The sequence below is a fragment of the Melanostigma gelatinosum genome (assembly GCF_949748355.1).
Source record: "Melanostigma gelatinosum genome assembly, chromosome: 11".
NCBI lineage: Eukaryota > Metazoa > Chordata > Actinopteri > Perciformes > Zoarcidae > Melanostigma > Melanostigma gelatinosum.
In genome coordinates, this window is record NC_136644.1 from 16,497,193 (window position 1) to 16,505,802 (window position 8,610).

Below are 8,610 nucleotides of genomic sequence, written 5' to 3' on the forward strand. Positions count from 1 at the left end.
ATGGTATTTCTTTAAAATACAATTTCTCTGTTTTTTTTTGCCATCCAACAGATCAAGCTTGCTCATGGTCTCACAGGTTACTGCTGACTCCATGTCAAGGTATATCAGCCAGTATTGACCACTGAAGTCCCTGTCAATTTCTCTTACGCCCACTGAGTTGTTGAGGGAAAGAAAGAACGGATTGGGGAAGAGGAAAAGCAGATAGCTGGGAATCAACTGATGCCTGACACATTTCCAGTCAGCAAGACAAGAAACCCCAGAATGCTCTGTGCTCTGAATCTTAAGGTTTTGAGATCTCTAAAGGAAAGGAAAGTCATTCTGAATACTACAAATGTGAATAGCTGAATAGCTCGTCTGGTCTTTGGGAAAGCACCGAGACCTGGCTGCGACCTCACTTCATGTCGAGTGATTCCAGTAAATTAGTTCATTTTTAGAGACAGTTGCATGCATGCCTCTCAGATAATGACTATCAAGTCCCTACAGGCATCACCGGCACACCCTGCCATTAAACAGGGAGAGTTAATCAATTGATTGCTTAACACGACCTTGATCCCTCATGAATCAAATCAAAAGCATCGACAAGCATAATTGTCCCAATAACGGCACACGGGACACTAATTTAGATAATGCAGCAGTTTAGTCACTGATAATGATTAAGGCTCTTTATGTATCCTCATTGTACCGCTAATGACCATTAAAGACAACATGCATCAAGCATCCGTGCATCACCAAAGTACCCTGAGTTTAGGAAACAGGGCCACAGGAGCAGAGTTGTAACACGGTCCAGTTAATGGAGGGATTAATTCCCGGCTGTGGCGCTGTCTGACTAGAATAATCCCTGTGTGTATCCATTGCAACCCTCCAAATAAAACATGAAATGATGGCTGACAGCCTGTTCTCCTTGAAAGTTAAGAAGAAATAATGATGGTGGCAGATATGCCACTGCAGTGTAGGCTACTGGTGCTTTGATTTGAGATGTCTTCATGTGATGTGCTGTATTAAAGGATTAAAAACAGAATTCTAGTCGAGTTAAACAAACTTTAAAAAAGATACGGAGAGGAAAATGTTTTACAAGTCCCAGAGGCAGAATAGTGAAGAGCAGCATACAACCAGGAGCTGCATATGGTTTTCTGGCTTTCGGCCTTTGGCATCAGATGCCTTCTGACACTGAACACACTGGAGACTCTGCTATCTGCACAGATGGACATCAGTGCTGGAAAGGGACCTCTTTTATGGCTGCAGTTTATAAAATGTGACGCAAAAATGAAATCAGAGATAATGTATATGATTAATCTTTGACCTGATGTCATGGTAGAGTGTCTTATTTCACCCATTCAAAGGTTAAACACCAGCAAGGTTGTCAACTGGATAGAAACATAACATTTGGAGTGCAGCTGTAGTGTCCTTACTTCTAAATGAGGCTCAGTAAAGGCACACACTTTTCAGTTTCAATTGGTTTCCCTGCATATGAGCAAAAACATCTGTGATGAATGGCACTAATCACATTTAGATAAATATTCTGCAGCGCACGGAACCTTTTGACACATGGCTACTCCAAATTCATTGCATTCAGTTATGGGGAGATACGAAATGAACCTCAAGCTTTGCCTTCTTTATTTATCTATACTTTTAGTTCGAGATGTTCTTCCAGGAAAGGGTCAAACCGGTTTCTTATTCTAATTTTATGTCGCAACCAGACAGCTGGCGAGAGTCCAGAACTTTCATTATCTCTTCTGAATGCTGGGGTATGCTTTGCAAATGTCTGGGTAAAACACAAAATGGCTCGTTTTTTTTCGTGGTGTGTGCCAGTAATTCTTTTTGCATGCTTCCTTCAGCTCCAACTTAATTCCTTGAATGGTCTGAGGAGGTTAAGGGGCATGGAATTTCAATGTGGCAGCCCAGATTCAGACTCCTCTGCCAGACTCATTCTATATTTTCTTTAATCTGATTAAGAAATATTGACGAGGGGAGGAAAAGCTATCTGATCAAAGAAGCTTGCTAACGGTCAGTGACGAGCCAACTGAGCGAACTTATTGTAAACTAGCAAGCTTGTTAGTTTGGTTGCTAACAGTTCTTGCAGTTCTTTCAAATTACAAATTTCTAATAACTTCTGTCTCATAACTGTCCACAAACCATTCCTCTTATGTGGAATTGTTAGTACTTTAAAAGAGGAGCGTTGGATAAAAGTGGATAGTGCAACATGAATGAATGAATGAATGAATTTTATTGATATAGCGCTTTTCACAGACAGTAGTATCACAAAGTGCTTAACAGAGCAGACATTTAAAAGCATAAAAAACACAATGTGGCCCTAGGGTCAATAAATGATCTACACAGAGAAAATTTAATAAATAAAATAAAATAAAAATGTAAAACATATTTTAAGAGCAGGTCTAGGACATGGGTTTACTTTTACACAAATGCCAGCCTAAACAGGTGGGTTTTGAACTGGCTTTTAAAAGTATCCACAGTATCTGCGAGGCGCAGAGTTGCATTCCAGAGCCTCGGGGCCACTGCCTCAAAGGCTCGGTCACCACGGGTCTTAAATCGTGTGCGTGGGACTGACAGAAGACCTAGAGCGTTTGACCTGAGAGTGCGGGCTGGTGAAATATGATCATTTCTAGTTCAGGTGTTGATACTCCAGATCTCAGTTTACTGATATTTCTTAGATGGAAGAAACATGACCTGGACAGCTGCTTAACATGAGGGTCAAACGACATGGATCGATCAAAGAAAATCCCAAGATTGCGCAGGTTGCAATGGGCAGCAGAGGAGAGTGGACTAATAATCTGCCTGATCACAGGGACAAACTCCTCTGGAGCAATAACTAGGACCTCCGTCTTAGAGTCGTTGAGTTGCAAGCAGTTTTCTGCCGTCCAGTCTCTGATGGCATTGACACAGTCCAGGAGAATAGTTAATGTGAATGCCTCGCTGGGTTTGAATGACAGATGGAGTTGGATATCGTCTGCATATAAGTGATAGGACACATTATAGCTTTTTATGATTGGTCCCAAAGGTAACTGTAACATGCAATCTTACAAGCTGAGATTCCATTGAAATGTTATTTTTGTTCTGACCTTAAGTCTGACACCTGGAAAGGAGAAAGCTCTCCAAGTCTTCAAGAGCTTGTATGCTTTGTCTTTCTATTGTAATTGTTTTTGTCCTGATTGACATTTGCTATGTTGGCTGTTGAAAACTTCTGTTGTTTTTATTACATTTCAGCAAAGTCAAACACAATGGAAATGACGGAGAAACAGCTAAATTGTTTTGCTGTTTACAACAGTCAGCATCTACATCGCTGTGTGCATACACGACAGCACCTCCGGTTTGCACATTGTAATGTTCTTATAGCTGACAGTCACGTTTTTAATTCTGCTTTAATCAGGACATTTTCATAAAAAATGCTCGCAACTTTTATTTTTACATAAAGTCATGCTTTTTACGAATAGTGTAGATTTCAGTTTAGGCCTTCCAAATAGTGCTTCAGTAGTTTCAGGAAATCCACAGTTGATAGCAGGTTACTAGTGTGTCTATGACTAAGAGCTGATGGAACACAGGGTTCCCTGATTTCTTGTGAGATCTGCCAAATTAATATATAATACATATATAAGTGATTTATAAACCATATTTGGCAGACAGAACGGACTATTTAAAAAAAATGCCAAATTTCATCAGTGCCACTTTCTGAAAATTCTCTCTTTCGACAATATACTGTATGTACATGTCAATTTGAGATTGGTTTGTGAATGATTGAGGTCATGGCATGTAAACAAACTGTTATGGTTATGGCAAGGCAACTTAATCAACTGCTTAAGATTAATTGGAAAGATGATTTTAAAAATGGTGAACTTTAACCGTTGCGTTGTGAGATGATGCAAGCTGTAGTCTTCTGCATGAACAGATGCAGATACTGCACTGTGCACATCCATCCTCCACATCCTGAATTTGCTAGTCCTGACAATGCATTGGCACTGGACTTCATTTTTTCAATATGAATTTGATACCCATGGTTAGTGGGATGTATAAACAGTGCATACTCCCAGATATGTGAAGGATAGTATCAGATACACATTTGGAAATGTATCACAAGATCAAGTCAAGTCAATTTATAGACACATATAAAAAATCACAAATTAGCCTCAGGGGATTTTACAATCTGTTTCCAAGAATGTCTTTCATCTTTCCAACAGTGCTGTGCGGACGTTCCTTCATGATCCGCCTGAGGTTAACACTCAACCGCTTTCTTGCAGTCCTACTACATATCTGTGCAGATCCATTCCATAGGATATGTTAGAGAAGTGCTGGAAGTTTTATCTGAAATCTGATGCATTCACAACAGATGCCTGAAGCCCTGCAGAACCAGCATCCAGAAAGCTTTTATACTGTTGAACAGCTGCAGCAAAACCACTGGTAGCTGCCCGATACATGCTCTGTTCACTCTGGATGCTGTCAGAGGACGCTGCCTTGCTCAGGCAGAACCCTCCCCAATTACCTTCTCACCGGGATGGCAGTGATGGACAGTCTGCAGGGGGAGGGCAGCGGCCACAGTGCTGTCTCCAGCTGTAATGAACATTGCAAGAGTGTAGAGTGGGACCAGGGCCAGAGTGTTATGTTGACCTTTAGAGTGAATACAGTTTGGGGATGGGGGGGCTTTTATTTTGTCAGTTTCATTCTTGTCAGTAAAGGAGGGTAAGAGATGGGCAGTGCAAATGAGGGGTACGTGGCCATAAGTGGGGTCCCATTAGGGTCGTGTGTTGAGGGTTTTTTTTCTGTTCAGCCATGAATGCTCATATCAGCAGCAGATCTACAGGAATAATGCAGCAATAAGGTCAAAGGTACGATCAGTGGTTAAATTAGCCACTTCATTCATCCAAAGAGCGTTCACCCTGAAAGTGGGAGGGCACAGTTGTCTTGGCCCAGTTACAGTGATGACAACCCACTCATGAACCAGTGTCCGATGTGGCAGGGAGTTCGGTTTGAAGAGGACAAGTAGTTTGAGTCTGACTTTGCAGCTGACCTCTTAAGATAAAACATACAGTAAGTCTAAAATAGCTCTCAAAAACAACTTGCATCTTCAGGCTGTCCTTTGTGCTTGTTGTCTGAACCTGATTTTCTTCAGATCTGTCTCTGAAATTTTAAAATGTTTGTATAAATATTTAGTCTTTGTTTATATCACATGGTTTTCATCAGCACAGTCGAGGTTGAGAAAACTATCTTTGTCTTCACGTTCTTTGGTGTGTGCACTGTATTTCCTTAAATATTTTGTGGCATCTAGCTCTGCAACCTCTGGAATTTCCTCTTCACTCACCAACTCCCTTTCAAAGTGTGTCAGCAAAAACTAGAGCCATCAGCTTTTTTTGTTTTTCCATTCTGGGCTACGATAGACACATGGTGGTGCAACATGGCGGACTCCTTGAACAGGACCCGCTCACCATATAGATATGAAGGGCTTATTCCAAGCCAAGAAAAACATGATTCATAGTTTCATTTTACACGCCAATGAAAACATAGTTATGAATATTATATTCCATTGTTGCAGATAGATTCACCCTCAATGCTACTCACGGGTCTTGCCACTCGAGTTGTATCAGTCATGCGATTTGTTTTGTTTGAAGGGTTCTGGATCTCAACATTATTATGGTGAGGAAACATTACTTATCAAAAATAAAGCGGTGTGATTTAAGTGGATGATATCACTAGTTTACAGTACGCTAGTTAGCGGGCACTTGGTGCAGCTCATTAGTTTTAATTAGCAGCACCACTTCAGTCTTTCAGACCCAACTTCAAAGATTGTGCAGCTGTGTTTCGGACCTGAAACAAACCTTTTGCACTACTGGTAATCCAACAGCAAAACAAACAAACTAAACAGCACTTTTTTTAACCAAATAATCGCCACTCAAGCATATTGACATTAGTAATATAAGCACCTTTTTGCTCATCTTTCTCTCTTACAACAGCTTGTTATCTATCCAATACATTGTTGAATGTAGAAAAGTAACAGCTGACGCAGAGGATTATTAGGCCCTTCTGGAACCTGATTGGCCCCTCTCATAGAGCACTGTCTTCTTTCATTTTGCATTTCACCAGATGGCACCTTAATGACCCAGAGCTGTCACTGTTTCAATTACACAGAGCAAGGGATAGAGTGGGAAAGAGTAAAATACTCGTTGCAAATTTGAACAAGGTCATAATAGAGTGGTCAGCAGTCACCTAAAATGGCTGGAGAAACAGCTTGATTAATGCCAGTCTGTAATTGAATGAGGCAAGAGAGAGTGACCTCTGCTAAGCCCGAGCTTCGGCCAATGAGAAGGAAAATTGTATCACACAAGAAATGTGGACGAGTTATTTCCTCTCATCACCAACGAGCCTATCATCACCCCTCCAACTATTAACCATATACTGTTAACATTAGCTTTCAAAGAGATTGGAAACGTGAGGGGCTCATATGCTGGAGTCTATATTTACCCATCAGAATGAATGTGCTTTCACAGAGGTTAAAGTGTGGAAATTTTAAACATTTCTTTGCCGGGTCAGCAGCTTTTTATGGGCTGCAACACTAAAACACAGAAACTACTAATATAAATCAAGCTGTAATATAAAACCACTTCTGTTTCATGAAATAATGAGTTTTTGAGCTAAGGCAAGGTTTCTCGTGTTGATTTCCATTCTGGAGAATGCCAGTGCTACAAGGGACTTGAGTGAATGGAATGGGGGATGTCGCTTAAATAGTCACCCATTACAATGCAAAATAGGTAGAAAAGCATAATGTAACAAGAGTCCACAGCCACACAGGTCTGTGAGACTGTGACACAGTGGTGCTTTGAGCTAAATGCTTACATCAGCTTGCTAAAATGCTCACAATGCCAATGCAAACAAGCTGATGTTCAGCAGGCATAACGTTTACCACGTTAATCATCTTTAGTGTGTTAGCATACTAAAATTTGCTAATTAGAACTAACACAAAGTACACCGGAGGCTGATGGGAATCTGGTTTTGCAAATAATGAACCAATTTATTAGATCAAGTGAAAATGTTAACTGATGGTGGCACTATACGTGTCTGTTTTAGGTCAATCAACTTAATTAGAAGACATTGAGAAATTTCAATGGATAAATAGAAACCTTGACCTGCTGGAAAGGTTTAACTTACTCGAAAAGTAGTCGTTCAGATCCATCTATGACGATCATCTCATAACAATCCTTGTACAACTTTTGGAGATATTTCAGTCCTTAGATGCACAACAGAAGTAAATAGATTGTAAAAAAGAAAAAATATAAAGAAACTGAAGACCTATCTTTTCAATCTTGTCTTTAATTTTGGTAAATACAATACATGTTTGCTATTTGTTCGATTAATATATTTAGAATATAATCCAAAAGAATTTTCATTGTTATTGTTCATGTTAAATTATTTTAAACCCAATTTATGAAAGACTTTTGGCTGCATATTTGCATAAAAAGTTGTGTACAATGTTTGAAGTTCTCTAAAGAACAAACAAACTATCTATTTCAAGAGGTGAAGGTGGAACTCAAGTTGTGCACTCTTGTCCGTTCAGGTGATAATTACCGTGACAGGAAGTGGATGCCACAATGATAACAAGGGCCAAATCCCCCCCCTTATGGACTCACGGACTTTGAGGCGCGCTCCCGCGAAGTCCGTGAGGGTTTAGGGCTGTCCCACTGTCAAATCGTCAAGTGTTTGAGGGCTCTCTTGCAGACATGTTGAGCCCTTTATGAACCCTTTCCGTAAATCAGCATGGTATGCTGACTTAGCCTCAGGAAATTACCCACAAATCATTGCAATGTGACGTTAAACACGGGGTAACCAGTGGACGCATGGAGACGTAAAAAAATTGGTAAACAAAGAGGACAGATCACGTGTTCAGCCGGTTATAATAAATTTACTCAAACATTAAGGGTTATTAAAGATGGAACAAAAAATAAACATGAAATCAGAAGATATTTTTTTATTTATTCATCAAATATTTGATTTTGTCATTGAAGCTGTTTTGACAAAAACGAGTAAATATATTTTATGAAGTTACCTCATCTTGTGAGGAATGAGCCTGGAAGACTTTCAAATCAGGGAGTACAAAGTATAAAATAAATACACACATATTTATTGTCATTTTCATGGTAACTTGATACGTTGCAGCAAAGTGCTGTCCCATTCCTATTTACACCATCTCAAGCCCTCACAGTCTCTCACACTGGACCACTTACCAGGTGACGTCAATTAAGTCCTTGAGGGTTCAGGGCTTAGGGGGGACATTGGGATTTGGCCAAGCTCTTCAGCTTAGCTAGCAGACTGCAGGAAATGTTACCTTGACTAAAGATTAAAGTTACACCAGTAGTTGAGATAACATAAAAAAACAAATCGGCAAAATACGAGTTCAACAAGAGAAAAATCTACTTTAGACACAGACATCGATACGAGCTAACGAAGCACCTGAGCTGCTCTCTCATTGGCCAGGTGAAGCCCGTCAACCCTACACCTCCTCCATCTCCAACGGCTGTTCAGCAGACGGTAGACACGACGACTTGGTGAGTAACGATTTGTTTGTTGTAACCACTGACATTGTGTGTTGTGCTGTAGATCAAGAGATACAGA